The following is a 16,877-nucleotide window of genomic DNA, read 5'->3' as shown; positions in this document are numbered from 1 at the left end:
AACCATAGAACATGCTGTTTCTGCACCATAATGCACATCTACTACATTTCAAAATTTTAGGAGTTGGACAGACAAAACAGTTGCACAAAGGGCACGATCGCAGCAATGGTCTTTTCTTGCACTACACACACATTCGCCAGTGGATGAAGGAGGGTTCCAAGTGTGTTGCGTTGCCTGCTCTGCACCTTGGAGGCAGGAAAATGCCACAAACTTATATGCTTGCATTATTTGTGTAGCCAAAGCCATGGCTATTTGTGTAGCCAAAGCCATTACGAAAACAAAACAAGACAAGATAGGGCAAAATAAAGCACATTTCACCATTAAAACAAGTACAGTGGTACCTCGGGTTACATACGCTTCAGGTGACATACGCTTCAGGTGACAGACTCCGCTAACCCAGAAATAGTACCTCGGGTTAAGAACTTTGCTTCAGGATGAGTACAGAAATCGTGCTCCGGCAGCGTGGCAGCAGCAGGAGGCCCCATTAGCTAAAGTGGTGCTTCAGGTTAAGAACAGTTTCAGGTTAAGAACGGACCTCCGGAACGAATTAAGTACTTAACCTGAGGTACCACTGTAAAGTTAAGCCACAAACTTCTCCAGAAGACTTTTCTGCTCTCTTCCTGTTGAGGCTCAGCCCGTTCTCTGTCTCATCTCAGAGCAACATCCCATTTGGATTCTCTCTCCTTCAGTCTGCTCCCTTATAACCTACCTCAGGGCTTTTTTTCAGCCAGAACTTGCCAGAACCTTTCAGGTTGCACCATTGTCATTCTAAGAGAGCAAGGGAGGCATTCATGGTGCGATCCGGAACCTCTTTTTCTAGAAAAATAGCATTGCCCTACCTGTTGTTGTTTTTCTCCTTTTTTATTTCAAGTCTTTTGTCCTTATTTGTTGTCTCCAGTAGCTGTTTATCTGTTTTCTCTTACTGTGTTTTGTTAAAAAAACAACGCCCTCAGCTTTCCTCACACTTTCCCGCCTTTTTTATTCTTGCTCCTTTCTCACCTCTGCACTGCTCTGTGAAGTGAGGGATTTTGACTGCCCCACTATGGGGAAGACAGACAAAGCCCTACAAGTCAGGGTTACCCACAATTTGAACTTGGGGGTAGCTGCAGTAAGCACCCAATGGCCCCCATTTCTGAAGATCCCAGAGAAGGCCCTTCTCTTGAAAGTGTTGCCTCTTCTTTTGAGTTTTACACAAGGGATATCACCCTCTGCCACCTCCTTAAGCCCCAAATTCTCTACAAATTTCATGGATGCCTCTCTCAATGTCCCAGGCGAGTTGGCCATGTCCCTAGACTCATCCCAAGGCTTGATCAACTTTATGCCTAGGTCTCCTTAGAGGAAATACCTTTTAGGATGTTCACACCATTGTGAGTTGTTTAGTTTCCAAACATGATGGCCAGTTTAATAGGCAATAACCACTATATTGGTGTGTGAGAGAGAAAAGTAGGGAAGGTAGGAGACATCATCAATATTTTTTAATATTTACTATATGATTCTCAGATAACTTTCTCCTATGGGGCAGCATACAAATGTTAAATGATTTTAGAATTGTAGTTACATATCCATTTAATAACATTTGTTTATCTCTTGATTGTATTTTAAAAACCCAACAACCACCCTCCAAGTTATAAGCAGAGTAAAACAATAAAATCATCAGCTGGAACAGTTAGTTAAAAACAGCTGTTTAAAACATTAGTGATAATCCAAACATAGATTAAAGCACATGTAAACTTTCTACATATCTGGGTAGGCATGTCTAAACAAAAATGTTTTTAGCAGGCACAGAAAAGAGTGCAGTGAAGGCAACTGCCTGGTGTCAATAGGCAGGGAGTTCCAAAGTGTGTGTGTCGCCACACTAAAAGATTGACTTCTTATAAATGCAGATTGAGTATTATATACCACCTGTAAGAGTGCAAATTCCACCGATTGAAGTGGTCAAAAGAGCACATGTGAGGTAAGGTGATCTTGCAGGTAAACTGGTCCTAAGTTGTTAAGGGTTTCATATGCTAATCGTAACACCTTTAACTTGGTCAGTAGCAAATAAGCAATCAGGTCTAAGCACAGGTGTTATATAAGGTCACACACCTATCTGCAATCATGCTACACCAACTGCAGCTTCTGGATCAAGCACAAGGGAAGCCCCACCTGGAGTGCCCTGCAGGAATGCAGTCTTGAATTAACCAATGCATTGGCTATCGTGGCCAGTCTTTCCCAGTCCAGCTGTCATATAAATTAAAGCTGCTAAATGCACTGCTAGCTACTGAGGCTATCTGGGCCACCAGCGATGAAAGGTGGACCCAGAAGTGCACCCAACTGCAAACTTTCTCCTTCAAGGTGAGTGCAGCCCAACGGACCAAGTTCTCAGACAATTTTTTATCCGCAGCCTCTGATTCAGCATACTGATGGCACCTTGCCCCAGCATTCCTAATGACTGCCTCCAACAGCTTCATGTAGATAGTAAATAGTGCTAGAGATAAGATAGTGCCTCGTGGCATACCATAACGTAGCTGCCAGTGAGGCCAAAAGCACTCTCCTAATGCTGCTCTCTGAATTCGGTCCCAGAGGTAGAACTGGAACTACTGGAACACAATTCCTATTGCCCAGAGCAGGTCCAGGAAAAGGCCATGGTCAGTGGGAACAAAAGCAGGAGAGAAGAAGAAGAAGAAGAGTTTGGATTTGATATCCCGCCTTTCACTCCCTTTAAGGAGTCTCAAAGCGGCTAACATTCTCCTTTCCCTTCCTCCCCCACAACAAACACTCTGTGAGGTGAGTGGGGCTGAGAGACTTCAAAGAAGTATGACTGGCCCAAGGTCACCCAGCAGCTGCATGTGGAGGAGCAGAGACGCGAACCCGGTTACCCAGATTACGTGACTACCGCTCTTAACCACTACACCACACTGGCTCTCCAGAGATCAAGAATCAGGAGGAAGGCCATGTTCCACTTGTCCTGCTCTCTGCAAAGGTCATCCATCAAGGTAACCAAGACCAACTCAGCCCCATGGCCAGGACTGCACCCTGATTGGTATGGATCTATATAATCTGTGGTATGAAAGTATCCAAAGTGCTAAGTTAATGTTCACAAGGGCTATAGAACCCTGTGATGTCATACAACTGAGGCAGTTATTTCAGTTGGTACAGTTATGGCAGTTATTAACAGTTAGAGCAGCCAGTATGTTCTGTTATGCTAGGGCTGCCATACGTTCAGAATTTCCCAGACATAGCCAGGATTCATCCGCCAAAAATGGCGTCCGAGAGGAATTTTCAAAAACTGGCTAAAGACATCCTGGAAAACCTGGGCGTATGGCAGCCCATTTTTGAAGTGTTGGGGGGGGGGAATAGTTTAAAAACTTATTTTAAAAAAAGATTAAAAGCTCAACAACTTTTGTATCTGGATTTTCACTTCTTAAAATATTGCAGCCCTATGTTATGCTGCTGTCCGCCTCAGAGCTAATCCGTATTTATCTTAGATACAGTTTATGTAAGATGTAATAGCAACATAAGTAACACCTATCTGCATTGTATATATTTTAATCTGCAAGTGCATGTACACTAAGCAAAAGTTATATGTTATTTAAACTTTAAAAGAGAGTGTCCTGCATAGTTCTTACAGAAGGGGAAAGGGAAATAATTCAAGGGTCAAACGACCCAGGCTCTCTTCCATATAGCTCTGAAATTAGGAACTAAAGTTTAATTCCAACATCATCTGTGTAAGAATGCTTGCAGCTGCCCCACCACATCGCTCTCCAGCATCCTCCCCAAAAAGGGGGTATGTGATGTATCTGGTGATTATCTGGTCACTGGTGCTTATGCCAGCCTTCCCTATCCAGATGTTTTGGGCTGCCACTACCATCAGCCCTAGCCAAAAAATATAATAATTCATATCTTCTGGCTTGGATTTTGCATTCCAGGACAGCTATATTTTAATGCATTGAACAAAGAAGAATTCACTGTCCTTCCCAAGTGGGATTAGAGAGAGGGGTATTATGCATTCATTGTTGAAATATGACTTAGTTTGGCAGTTGTGAGTCACAACACTTCAAAAACGAAGCACTGTAAATCAGTGGGTCTTATTGCATAAGCCAGCTCCTTGATTTATATCTGCTGTGTCAAGAGTGTTTGTGAATGGTGCCACAGCACAGTGTCATGGAAAGCAATAGTACTTTCACCTACATAGAAGGATAATGTCAGCCATTTATACCGGCAGAGTGCAGAATGTGCGACAGGAGAATTGCTTGGTGTTCAGGACATTACCAGGAATAATGGCATTGATTCTGCAGTGGTGAGTAACTAAGGCAGTTTAATGTTCTTTGGGGGGGGGTGTCCAACTCTCCTTCTCTTCAAGGAGATGATTAACATGGTTGTTTGATCAGCCCTTCTGCTTTATAAGCACACCATAACCTATGCATTAAGCAGCACATTTTTAAACTATGGAATTTGTTCCTGCAAGCTGTAGTGATGGGCCACCACCTTGGGTGACTTTAAAAATTCATAGAAGATAAGGCTATCAATGACCTTACTATATCTCTACTGTCAGAAGCAATATGCCTCTAAATACTAGTTGCTGAAGAGAAACGGTAGGAGTGCTGTTGCGCTATTGTGTTCATGTCCAGTTAATGGGCTTCCCTTAGGCAACTGGTTAGCCACCATGAGAAAATGATGGTGGACTAGATGGGCCTTCAGCCTGAACAAGCAAGGCTCTTCTGATTTTCTTTGGCACATAACTAAGAAGTGGGCTCTTACATTCTTACTCCTTCAGGGCAAAGATTGTGCCATTTCTATATTCTGGGCACTTTCCTGGTGTGAAATAGTGATAGCAGGTAGCCTTGATCATGCAAACAGATTGAACTGCAAGTAGACCTACAGATTCTATTTAGTAAAATAGCACACAGAATATTCTGTGTTTGTTCGTATGTTGTTGTTGTAGGGTGTGTGTGTGTGTGTGTGTGTGTGTGTGTGTGTACACGCTGAAAGCACAAACACATGGAATATGGCAGACCCTGGTCAGTCTATATGTGTTCTGTGTCCCTTTAACCTGGGATTCTCTAAGGACTATTAATCAGCGGTTCAGTGGAAGTGGTTTATCTGCAAGCTGCTGGGAAATTCATCCAAGGAGAATTTTGCCATTGATAGGATAACAAAGCCATCCTTCTTCACTTGTCCACAAAACATGAGTAATCTTTCTGTCCAGTTCAACTCATCTAGTTACTCATTGCTGTTAAATAAAACCCAACAGAATACATCTCCAATAGACGTCTGTTGTGCCCACCCAAACATTCTATATTTACAGTGGGTTTGTATGCATTTGACTAATGCACCGATATGATCCTCCTGCATACTTCTGCTACATCTCTTGCATAAGTAATACATTGGCATAGCTCTGCCATTTGTCAGCCAGCAGTCTGCGAACACATTTGCTCGTCAATCTAATTTTAACCTTTTCTCACACAAGCACTTGTAAATCAACCAGGCATTCTGTCGTTCCCTACTCCCTGCTCTTTGTGGTAGTCTCCTTTATTTATTTTTATTTTTCATTTAATGTGCTTTATAAAACATTTTCCTTCTAGCCGGCAGGAAGAAAATTAAATGGGGCCTTTCTCTTTACTTCTAGAATGCTGATATGAGAATGCTGGGAACCTGTTCATTCCTAGGCCAAGGATAAATGATATGTCTGCTGAAAACGATTGATAATGGACCCAGCTAATGTAATTCGGCACTTTCCAAAATGAAAGACCTGCCCACCTTGAAAGGTAAGTCCTTTGATAAATGCATAGCTAATAAACTCACAGTACAGATGCATAGATCCATTCATGTCCTGTTGATCCCCCTTCCCTCCGGGGTCACTGGGGCTGAATCCATCAATGTATTTATAAATAATCCCTTTTTTGGTTTATTTTAGTCCAGAGCACATTCTTGGCATAACTGAAATGAAAGGGAACTTGGCTCATATATTTTGGTGAAACAAAAGTCACTGTTAATATGGTTTTCTTCATGTGTGCTTTTAATGCCAGTTTCCCAAGAATGTTACAGACTGGTATATGTAGAACTGCATTTGGCTTTTGTGAATGGTTTTCTTCAGCTGCTCCTGGTCTTGGATAGTGGTATGCTTTTTAAATCAGAGAGTAGGGTGTTTGAAAGTTTAAAATACCAAAGTGGTGGTGTCTTGAGTCTATAATTCCATTCTGTTTTGTGGCACCTTAAAGACTAACAAATTTATTATGGCATACATTTTGTGAGCTAGAATCTGCTTCATCAGATTCTGTGTACCTGGTGAAGCATACTCTAGTCAAAAAAAAAGCTTATACCTTTAAAAGGTGTTAGTCATTAATGTAACTCAATATTTTGTTTTTCCTCTATCAAAAAACAGAACTTTGACTCTGATAAATCATTTGATTTGTTTCTCCAAGATTGATGTAATCAAATTATTTTGTTTTGATTAATGAAATGTCAGGGGAAATTTGGGTACAATCCTAAAACATCTTAAATGCACCTAAGTCCTATAAAATTCAGTGCAAATTATGCACATAGTTAGAACACTTCATTCTCAGATTTCAGTGTACCTAACTTTCTCTAGATTTCACCATTATAAAGCTACATTCAAACCAACTACATTCAAACCAATAATTTATTGCTTGAAAAGTATCTTAAAACAACACTCAAATTCTCAACAGATTCAGTCCCACTCAATATTTTCCTTTTCCTTTTAACCTGCACCTTTGGAGTACTCAGCACTAACTTAACAATTCATCAAAACAAAATGCTTACACTGACGTATTCAGATCCAATAAACAAGTTGAAAATTATGGTGCCTGACAAACCTTTAGTAAACATTTTAGTTAGCCTTATATAACAAAGAGCTCAAGCAGTACTCTTCTTAGAATATGGTCTTGTTTAAAATCACTGTTTCCAGCAAATGAGGTTGGGAAGTTTCCTCAACCAACCTAGTTCATCTTCTGCATCACTGACACAATCTAACCATACCAATAAACATTCTAAACTCCATACATATGTACCTACACCATACACACCCTTCAGAAGCAGCTTGTTGTTGTTGTTTAGTCATTTAGTCGTGTCCGACTCTTCGTGACCCCATGGACCAGAGCACGCCAGGCACTTCTGTCTTCCACTGTCTCTCGCAGTTTGGTCAGACTCATGTTTGTAGCTTAGTGAACACTGTCCAACCATCTCGTCCTCTGTCGTCCCCTTCTCCTTGTGCTCTCAATCTTTCCCAACATCAGGGTCTTTTCCAGGGAGTCTTCTTTTCTCATGAGGTGGCCAAAGTATTGGAGCCTCAGCTTCACGATCTGTCCTTCCAGTGAGCACTCAGGGCTAATTTCCTTAAGAATGGATGTGTTTGATCTTCTTGCAGTCCATGGGACTCTCAAGAGTCTCCTCCAGCACCATAATTCAAAAGCATCAATTCTTCGGCGATCAGCCTTCTTTATGGTCCAGCTCTCACTTCCATACATCACTACTGGGAAAACCATGGCTTTAACTATGCGGACCTTTGTTGGCAAGGTGATGTCTGCTTTTTAAGATGCTGTCTAGGTTTGCCATCGCCTTTCTCCCAAGGAGCAGGCATCTTTTAATTTCGTGACTGCTGTCACCATCTGCAGTGATCATGGCGCCCAAGAAAGTAAAATCTCTCACTGCCTCCATTTCTTCCCCTTCTATTTGCCAGGAGGTGATGGGACCAGTGGCCATGATCTTTGTTTTTTTGATGTTGAGCTTCAGACCATATTTTGTGCTCTCCTCTTTCACCCTCATTAAAAGGTTCTTTAATTCCTCCTCACTTTCTGCCATCAAGGTTGTGTCATCTGCATATCTGAGGTTGTTGATATTTCTTCCGGCAATCTTAATTCCGGCTTGGGATTCATCCAGCCCAGCCTTTCGCATGATGAATTCTGCATATAAATTAAATAAGCAGGGAGACAATATACAGCCTTGCCGTACTCCTTTCCCAATTTTGAACCAATCAGTTGTTTCATATCCAGTTCTAACTGTAGCTTCTTGTCCCACATAGAGATTTCTCAGGAGACAGATGAGGTGATCAGGCACTCCCATTTCTTTAAGAACTTGCCATAGTTTGCTATGGTCGACACAGTCAAAGGCTTTTGCATAGTCAATGAAGCAAAAGTAGATGTCTTTCTGGAACTCTCTAGCTTTCTCCATAATCCAGCGCATGTTTGCAATTTGGTCTCTGGTTCCTCTGCCTCTTCGAAATCCAGCTTGCACTTCTGGGAGTTCTCGGTCCATATACTGCTTGAGCCTTCCTTGTAGAATTTTAAGCATAACCTTGCTAGTGTGTGAAATGAGTGCAGTTGTGCGGTAGTTGGAGCATTCTTTGGCACTGCCCTTCTTGGGGACTGGGATGTAGACTGATCTTCTCCAATCCTCTGGCCACTGCTGAGTTTTCCAAACTTGTTGGCATATTGAGTGTAGCACCTTAACAGCATCATCTTTAAAAATTTTAAGTAGTTCAGCTGGAATACCATCACTTCCACTGACCTTGTTATTTGCAGTGCTTTCTAAGGCCCATTTGACTTCACTCTCCAGGATGTCTGGCTCAAGGTCAGCAAACACACTACCTGGGGTGTACAAGACATCCATATCTTTCTGGTATAATTCCTCTGTGTATTCTTGCCACCTCTTCTTGATGTCTTCTGCTTCTGTTAGGTCCTTACCACTTTTGTCCTTTATTATGGTAGTCTTTGTACGAAATGTCCCTTTCATATCTCCAATTTTCTTGAACAGATCTCTGGTTCTTCCCATTCTGTTGTTTTCCTCTATTTCTTTGCATTGCTTGTTTAAGAAGGCCTTCTTGTCTCTCCTTGCTATTTTTTGGAAATCTGCATTCAATTTCCTGTATCTTTCACTATCTCCCTCGCATTTTGCTTGCCTTCTCTCCTCCGCTATTTGTAAGGCCTCGTTGGACAGCCACTTTGCTTTCTTGCATTTCCTTTTCATTGGGATGGTTTTCGTTGCTGCCTCCTGTATAATGTTGCGAGCCTCCATCCATAGTTCTTCAGGCACTCTGTCCAGCAAATCTAAATCCTTAAACCTGTTCCTCACTTCCACTGTGTATTCATAAGGGATTTGACTTGGATTGTATCTTACCGGCCCAGTGGTTTTTCCTACTTTCTTCAGTTTAAGCTTGAATTTTGCTATAAGAAGCTGATGATCTGAGCCACAGTCCGCTCCAGGTCTTGTTTTTGCTGACTGTATAGAGCTTCTCCATCTTTGTCTGCAGATAATATAATTAATCTGATTTTGATGCTGCCCATCTGGTGATGTCCATGTGTAGAGTCGTCTCTTGTGTTGTTGGAAAAGAGTGTTTGTGATGACCAGCTTGTTCTCTTGGCAGAACTCTATTAGCCTTTGCCCTGCTTCGTTTTGAACTCCAAGGCCAAACTTGCCAGTTGTTCCTTTTATCTCTTGACTCCCTACTTTAGCATTCCAATCCCCTATAATGAGATGAACATCCTTCTTTGGTGTCAATTCTATAACGTGTTGTAAGTCTTCATAGAACTGGTCAATTTCAGTTTCTTCAGCACCAGTGGTTGGTGCATAAACTTGGATTACTGTGATGTTAAAAGGTCTGCCTTGGATTCGTATCGAGATCATTCTATCATTTTTGAGATTGCGTCCCAATACAGCTTTTGCCACTCTTTTGTTGACTATGAGGGCCACTCCATTTCTTTTACAGGATTCTTGCCCACAGTAGTAGATATGATGGTCATCCGAACTGAATTCTCCCATTCCCATCCATTTTAGTTCACTGATGCCCAGGATGTCAATATTTATTCTTGCCATCTCATTTTTGACCACATCCAACTTACCAAGGTTCATGGTTCTTACATTCCAGGTTCCTATGCAATATTTTTCTTTACAGCATTGGACTTTCCTTTCGCTTCCAGGCATATCCGCAACTAAGCGTCCTTTCGGCTTTGGCCCAGCCGCTTCATCAGCTCTGTACTTGTACTTGTCCTCTGCTCTTCCTCAGTAGCATGTTGGACACCTTCCGACCTGAGGGGCTCATCTTCCAGCGTCATAACTTTTATATGCCTTTTGTCTTTGTCCATGGAGTTTTCTTGGCAGGGATACTGGAGTGGCTTGCCAGTTCCTGCTCCAGGTGGATCACGTTTGGTCAAAACTCTCCACTATGACCTGTCCATATTGGGTGGCCCTGCACAGCATAGCTCATAGCTTCTCCGACCACTGCCTTGCCGTGGCGAAGGGGCTTGAATAACTCAGAAGCAGCAGTCACACATTAAATCAATGTGAGAGCAGGGATGTCTCCCTAGCCTTGTCTGCTAAGTTGCTGGTTCTGGCTTCCTCTGTCCCTGGAAATAAATTCAAGTGTGCCGCACAAATGCAGGCAGCAAGGAAGCCTTCATGCATGATTAAGATAAGGTTACCAGACGTCCCCGTTTCCCAGAGACAGTCCCTGGATTTACAAATCAGTCCCCTGACAAAATCCACCTACTTAGTAGGAAGTTGAAAAGTGTCCCCAGCTTCATTGAAAAAAATCTGGTAACCTTAGGTTAAAATGCTTAAGATTTTAACATGTAGATCATAATGTGTAATGAGATCACATTTCCTTTTTTATGCATACACATGTCCACTCGCTACGTGGGGTTATCTACATAGCATGTTACACATTTTCTCATGATAAAGTGCTTTCAGTCTAGGGAGATGTTGTCTAAGATGGTCTACAGACTCCAGAAAGAAATCCACACTCGAGAAACACAAGTTATATACACAGATGTGCTACCTGAAAATATTCTTTGCCTCCACAAAATGTTACCTCTGCTGCTTCTTCCATACACATTGAAGTAGCACTTCATTTTCACACACACACACACACACACACACACACACACACAGCACTACGCAAATTATCTCACTAAGGTGGTTTTGATAATATATATGATAAGGAACTGGTCTCACTACCCTGATCTTTTTATACAGAGTGTGATATAAATCTAAATAACCAAATAAGAATAATCTACTTGGTATGTGAACTTTCAGCTTGTGATATGGATGTATTTGAGGCCTATAGGATCCATGACACTGGTCCGATTCAGCATCTGACAACAGCTGGACTAAAATATTTTGGCCTGTATTTTGAATGACACTTATGAAATCCAGCCAACTTTGATAGCGTTTACTAGGCAATATTAATAGAACTGCCTAGTTTTCTGACTTCCACCTGGGGAGTTGAATATTTTGGTTCTGGCTTTTCTCTCTCTGATTCAAATTGCCCCATATAAGCCTCTAAGTAGAAAAGGGAAATGTTTGTATATAATTTAGGTTTTCCCATTTTGAAAATAATTACCTGTTATTTCCCCCCACCCCAATTACAACGTATGTCAGAAATCCTTAAACTTACACGATATGCTTGGAAGACTATACAAAGCTATATGATCATGAAGGGGAAACTTTGGCCCTCCATATGTTGATGGACTCCAACTCCCACCACCCCTGACCATTGACCATGCTGGCCAGGGCTGATGGGAGTTGAAATGACATCTGAAGAGCCAAAGGTTCCCCACCACTGCTATACCAAAATGAACCATTTTGTGGACTCGTTTGAATATTAGCCTTCAGCGTTGCATTAGGATCTATGAGGCCCGTGTATAGAACTGAAAGCAGTAGGCAATCATGTGCCCAGAAAGGAGCAATATTAGGAAAGGAAAATCACCCCCTTGTTTGTGTACTGCTTACATTTGCGTAATACTGAGATGCTTCTCACAGCAGGGTGTTGAGTCTCAGTCAGGACAGCTTTCATTGCCTCTGAATGCTTGTTTGTCCACTGGCTTTTTGAATACTTTATACAAGGAAGGCACTAAGATACCCCTTTTTAAAAAAATTAAAATATACTATAAAAAGAGAGAGTACATCTTTGTATTTCATAAGCATTCTTGAGCATACTCACTTGTCATTTTGTATTGCACACTAAGATGAAATGGCTCTATATTTATGTATTGAAAAACATAAGCATTGTCTCATGAGACCAGACTCTTATCTAGAAATAGTACTCCACTTCAATGTGTGATCAGCCCAGTGTCTCTGCACCGGACTTTACAAAACCCAAAAACAAATTCCATAAAACTTGGCAATATTTTCTTATGTACTCTATTGGCAATCGCCATTAACAAATGGACTTTTATGGAAAAACACTGTGGGATGGCATGGCAAATGGATGGGATGGACATGATTTGCAATGCCATGCCCCATACGGATTTGATAATATAGTCCCATAATTCTGGTTTGTTATAACTGGGGGAAACTCTTGTGCATATTATGTTGTCCTCTTTCTTCTTTTTCTTCCTTCTCTCTTGGTTAATGCGTTGTACATAATTTTCTATAAAGGGAAAGTCCCACTGGATGTATGTACCTCCAAGCAAAGATTTTTTTAGGAGTGGGCTGCACTGACAATAAATGCTTAATCTGAGAGACAGTGACATATACTACTTTCTTGAAGATACTTCCACTACAATTTCAGATTAGAATTTGCGTTAGGTAAAAGCCCACAAACACAATTTTGTTGTGTTCAGTATGTGCTCCTGCTTCACTGTGTCTCAAGAGAGAACTTAAAGATATGAGGAAATCCTGCACTTTGCAAACTACCTTGTATTTGAGATAGCAATGAGATTGTGAGTGGAGGGTGTGAGTTCCATTCCACAGATAATGGGAAAGGAGGCTCCTTTGAAACTATTTGGCTTGGAAGTAGAAATGTGCCTAACTTCAATGCTGCTGTATTTATTATTTTTGCTGCTCCAGTTTTTCAAACCATTTAATCTGAGGATTATAGAAGATAACTGCAAGCTAAACTATCTGGGCAGGCCAAATAAACTGATTACATATTAACTCTTTTGTCCTACAATCATCCTAGCAGACCGATATAGAAGCACTGGTTTCATCATATAATATGTGTCTGGGACAGGAAAACAGTTATGTTTAGACATTGAGGATATATTTTTTAAAATACTTGGCATTTTCAGTTGGAGGGCTGTGCCCCAGTAGCTCCAGAGGACCAGCCCAAATCGCTGATGAGCAAACATGAAGGCCAAAGGCTTTTAAGCCATTTTCACAGGAGAGATTTAAGCACCCTCTTACTTCTTCCATTAAAATAAATGGGCTTCAGTGGGCTTAACTTTGATTTTCTTCTGAGGGTATATTCCCGCCAATAGTGAGTTGCTTGATAAGGGGGAGATATAAGTATGTGTTTAACTGTTCCATCCTGTCTGGATTTTGCCTTGTGATTGATCGTATATGTACCAGCCAGTCCTTTCTGTTTAATTATAGTATACCTACAACCCCACTGACATTTGTACAACCTAAATATCATGGCATACTATCATGACATGAATATAATCTCATACACACAGCATGAGTCATGAAGTGAAACTGCCAAAAGCTTTTTCCTGGAGACGCTTGAGCCCTTGTCAGATTTCAATTTCAATTAATGGCATCCCATGCCAAGCAGTGCTTCATTTCTAAAATAAGAGGTGCCAGGAGGATCTCTAATGCCGGGAAACCATCCCTGAACCTGGGAAAGTTCTGAGTCCTAGGTATGTGGGTGTTGGTTGTGGTTATTCATACATGAGAAATGGGATCAGCGTCACACTCTTCAATTTTATTTCTTCCCATATTCCAGAGCTAAGTTATAGCATTAAAAAGCCTCCCCAGATATACAGGATGCAGGTGTGCCTTTAGTTTATTGCTGGTTTTATTTTTTTTAAAGCTTTGTTTTTATTAATAACTTTATTGTTTTATTCTTTTTGCAAACCGCTTTGCTTTTTTGGTTTTTACAATCAAGCGGTATATAAATTTTATGAAAATAAATCAATAGCTGAAACAAAGCCTAAAATCAACTTGAGCAACCATTTTGTCTCAGAAACGCCACTAAAATCACACAAGTAGAATGTTTACTGTCATGCCTAGCCCCACTGTTTCAGAACAGCTCAAAAACTTTGCTTTGCCCGGCATTCCGCTGTTCGCCTGGCATTCCCTATAATAAGCTGTGTGTGGTCACACCCATAGCTTAACATCTATGCAGAAGCATCTCTTTAATGCTTCATCATGTTACAGGCTTCATCTTGGGTCAGCTTGATCTAGACTGAGGCAACTGCACTTAGCAATGGCTTCTGATGACTAAAAAGAGAGAGAATAAATAGGGTTCAGGCTGATGTACCCACTGTCACCCACCTACCCCATCAAGACTGTGCAGAGCTTGTCTGAGGCCCATGGCATGAATATTGTTAGAATAAAGTTATAAACTCAACAGCGTAAGTCCAGCAGGCCCCTGGCAAGGCCCCCTGCCCAGCTTAGCCTCTGAGGCCCGGAGCAAGTGTACCCTGCTGCCTCATGGGCCTGCACACCACGACTTTTGACAACAAGTGCATTCCAGCCCAGCATTCACCACCATGACATAGGTTATGCATGTTGGCCTCTATTTTTGCATTACCATCAAAGTACTCAAGTTGCTGGGCAAGCACAATCAGACCTTTTAAACTTGTTTTTCTGTTCTTAAACTGCTTTGCATTTCTTTGTTTGCCTTTGCTTCTTTGTTGCATTTCCCTGGCCATTCCTTTTTTGCTTTGTTTTCCCACTCCTCAGTAGCTTGGGGGGGGGGAGTGCAATTTAATATGAAGCATGTCCAAAACAGGGTTCTTAACACTTGCCACAGGAAAGGCTCAGAGGTAGAGCATCTGCTTTGCTTGCAGAAAATCCCAGGTTCAATCCCCGACATCTCCAGATATGAATGGGATGTCCCCTATCCGAAACTCAGGAGAGTCACTGCCAGACAATGTGGAAAATACTGGGATAGATGAACAAATTATCTGACTTTGTATAAGACAGCTTCCTATATTCCTAAAGCTCCCCACCTCCCAAAAAGAATTCCTCTTTGCTACCTCGATCAGCTGCCATGGCTATTACAAATATGTTCACCCCTTTCCCCAGCCTCCCTGGGCCCTGAACTAAGAGGTACAAAGAGCACATGGCAGCCTTTTGAACATATAAATAACATTGTCAGATCTGGCCTCCATGCTGTTCTGAACAATAACTATGCCCCTACAGATGGCGTAAGGGAAGGTCCAATAGACACAGGGACCTGAGAGTGAATATTAATGTGTGTGAGCACATCTGTGAAAACAGAGATGAAGGAACCCCTAGCATTGCACTGCACTCAGAGATGTTGATGGAGTAGCCTGGGGATAGTCATAGAATGCACATCTGCATAAACTGCCCAAGCGTAACATCCAATATTCAAAGGTTCATAACTTTAGAAAACTTAACAGATGCTCAAGCATTTTCCCACCTCAATGATGTATTTGTTTTTTCTATGCACTAACTTTCCTCCCACTGTTTCCTATGTTGGAGAATAGGGCACAGGGTGCAGAAGAGATCATTTGTCTTTAATACAAGAGGAAGGAGCCGTTATGGCACTCCCTTCTTATGTCTAATATATCAGGAAAAAATATCCCCAAATTTCTAGACAGCATGATAAGTTTGGGATGTGGAATGCCAACCATGTAAAGTCAGAACATTTTACTGCTACAAAAAAATGGAGTTAAAGTTGAATTTATTGCCCTATGATACACTAGAGGGCACTCCTCCAAACACACTAATATATATTTATTCATTTGCATGTAGATCTCCTAGCAGTTGTGTCACCTTTTGTTATCTCTTTGGGAAACCCATTATATAAAATGAATGTATGTTGATATAGACAAGAGTTAGTAATGTTTAAGACACTGTCAGTTGTATTATAGCTTGGCAAGCATTATAGCCAGAGGTGGTGAACCTGCTGCCTCCCAGATATTGTTGGACTCCAGCTCCCATCAGCCACAGGTGGCAGTAGGAGGGTTATAGTCCACCAACACCTGGTGAGCTTGAGGTTCCCCAACCCGCCTTAGAAAATAATTAAAGGCAGCACCAAGCATGTCCAGTGGAAATTACCTGTTAACTAGAAAACATATGGCAGGTTATTTATCCAGGATACCTATCAGATTCCATTGGTACTTGAATTATTTCCAGTCTGTCAAACTATATTTTGGCCAACCTACGAATGGCAGCTATACTTCAACTTCATCCCAGTTCCATTTAAATGAGCTATGCATGCATGAAAAAGTTAGGATATTAGAATTTTCCATGATTTCATATCGTTTCATATAGATGGAGCAATATATTGGAAGCTGTTCCTCCAGCAGACGCTGGGCAGGAAGTGGAAGCATATCCCAAGCAGTATTAGAACACATATTAGATACACAGAATTCCATCCAACCACTGCCGCTGTGCCGGTTGGCTTGCCCAAGTATGAGTGGGAGGTATTTAGGCCCATGATATCGGTAGTGATGAGTTACATAGCTTCTTCTGTATAGCCAAGCAATCCTCTGTGCCTTAGCTGTTAACTGTTATTCAAGGATGCATTGAGCATATCCTATCGTCCTTCCCCTAACTCTTTAGAAGCAGCAAATAGTAACAACATCGCTTCTCCCCATACCCAATCTCTTCCTAGATCTTTTCCTTTCCACTTTTGATATTTGGATTATCTTTCCCCCCTTCTTGATACAACAGTCTTCCAGGCATATAGAACAAGGCTTATCAGTTTCACCTTAGACAGAAGATGTGAACTGATAAAGCATCACAGCAAGGTATCTTTCCTCTGGCCTGTTTCTTACTCCATGGAGATTTGATATGGTATTTTATGAGATGAAGACAGGAACACAAAGGAGCAAAAATGCAGCTCATGTATACTGTGTGGAATTGTGTGGATAAAGCCTTAGAAAAAGTATTGCATTGTAAGTGGTATGTACTAGTCACAATCCAATGCAGAGGGTGAAATCCAGTGAAATCCATTCTCAGAACAG

General features: G+C 41.5%; 1 protein-coding gene across 6 annotated transcripts in view; it reads left to right on the top strand.

The window, feature by feature from the left end:
- Nucleotides 1–671: 671 nt before the first annotated feature.
- The window catches only part of ITGB6 (integrin subunit beta 6), a 70,247-nt gene continuing 54,041 nt past the window's right edge, over nt 672–16,877 (top strand). The window contains exons 1-2 of one of the 6 annotated variants that reach the window (XM_053407993.1): nt 672–751; nt 5,609–5,747. The gene's annotated coding sequence lies outside the window, so the exon portion shown is untranslated. The other 5 variants (XM_053407986.1, XM_053407957.1, XM_053407968.1 and 2 more) reach the window with 5 other exon arrangements.

Source organism: Podarcis raffonei, chromosome 1 (assembly GCF_027172205.1).
Source record: "Podarcis raffonei isolate rPodRaf1 chromosome 1, rPodRaf1.pri, whole genome shotgun sequence".
Classification (NCBI taxonomy): Eukaryota; Metazoa; Chordata; class Lepidosauria; order Squamata; family Lacertidae; genus Podarcis; species Podarcis raffonei.
The sequence above is the reverse complement of the archived record's forward strand: the minus strand, read 5'-3'. Positions and strand labels throughout refer to the sequence as shown.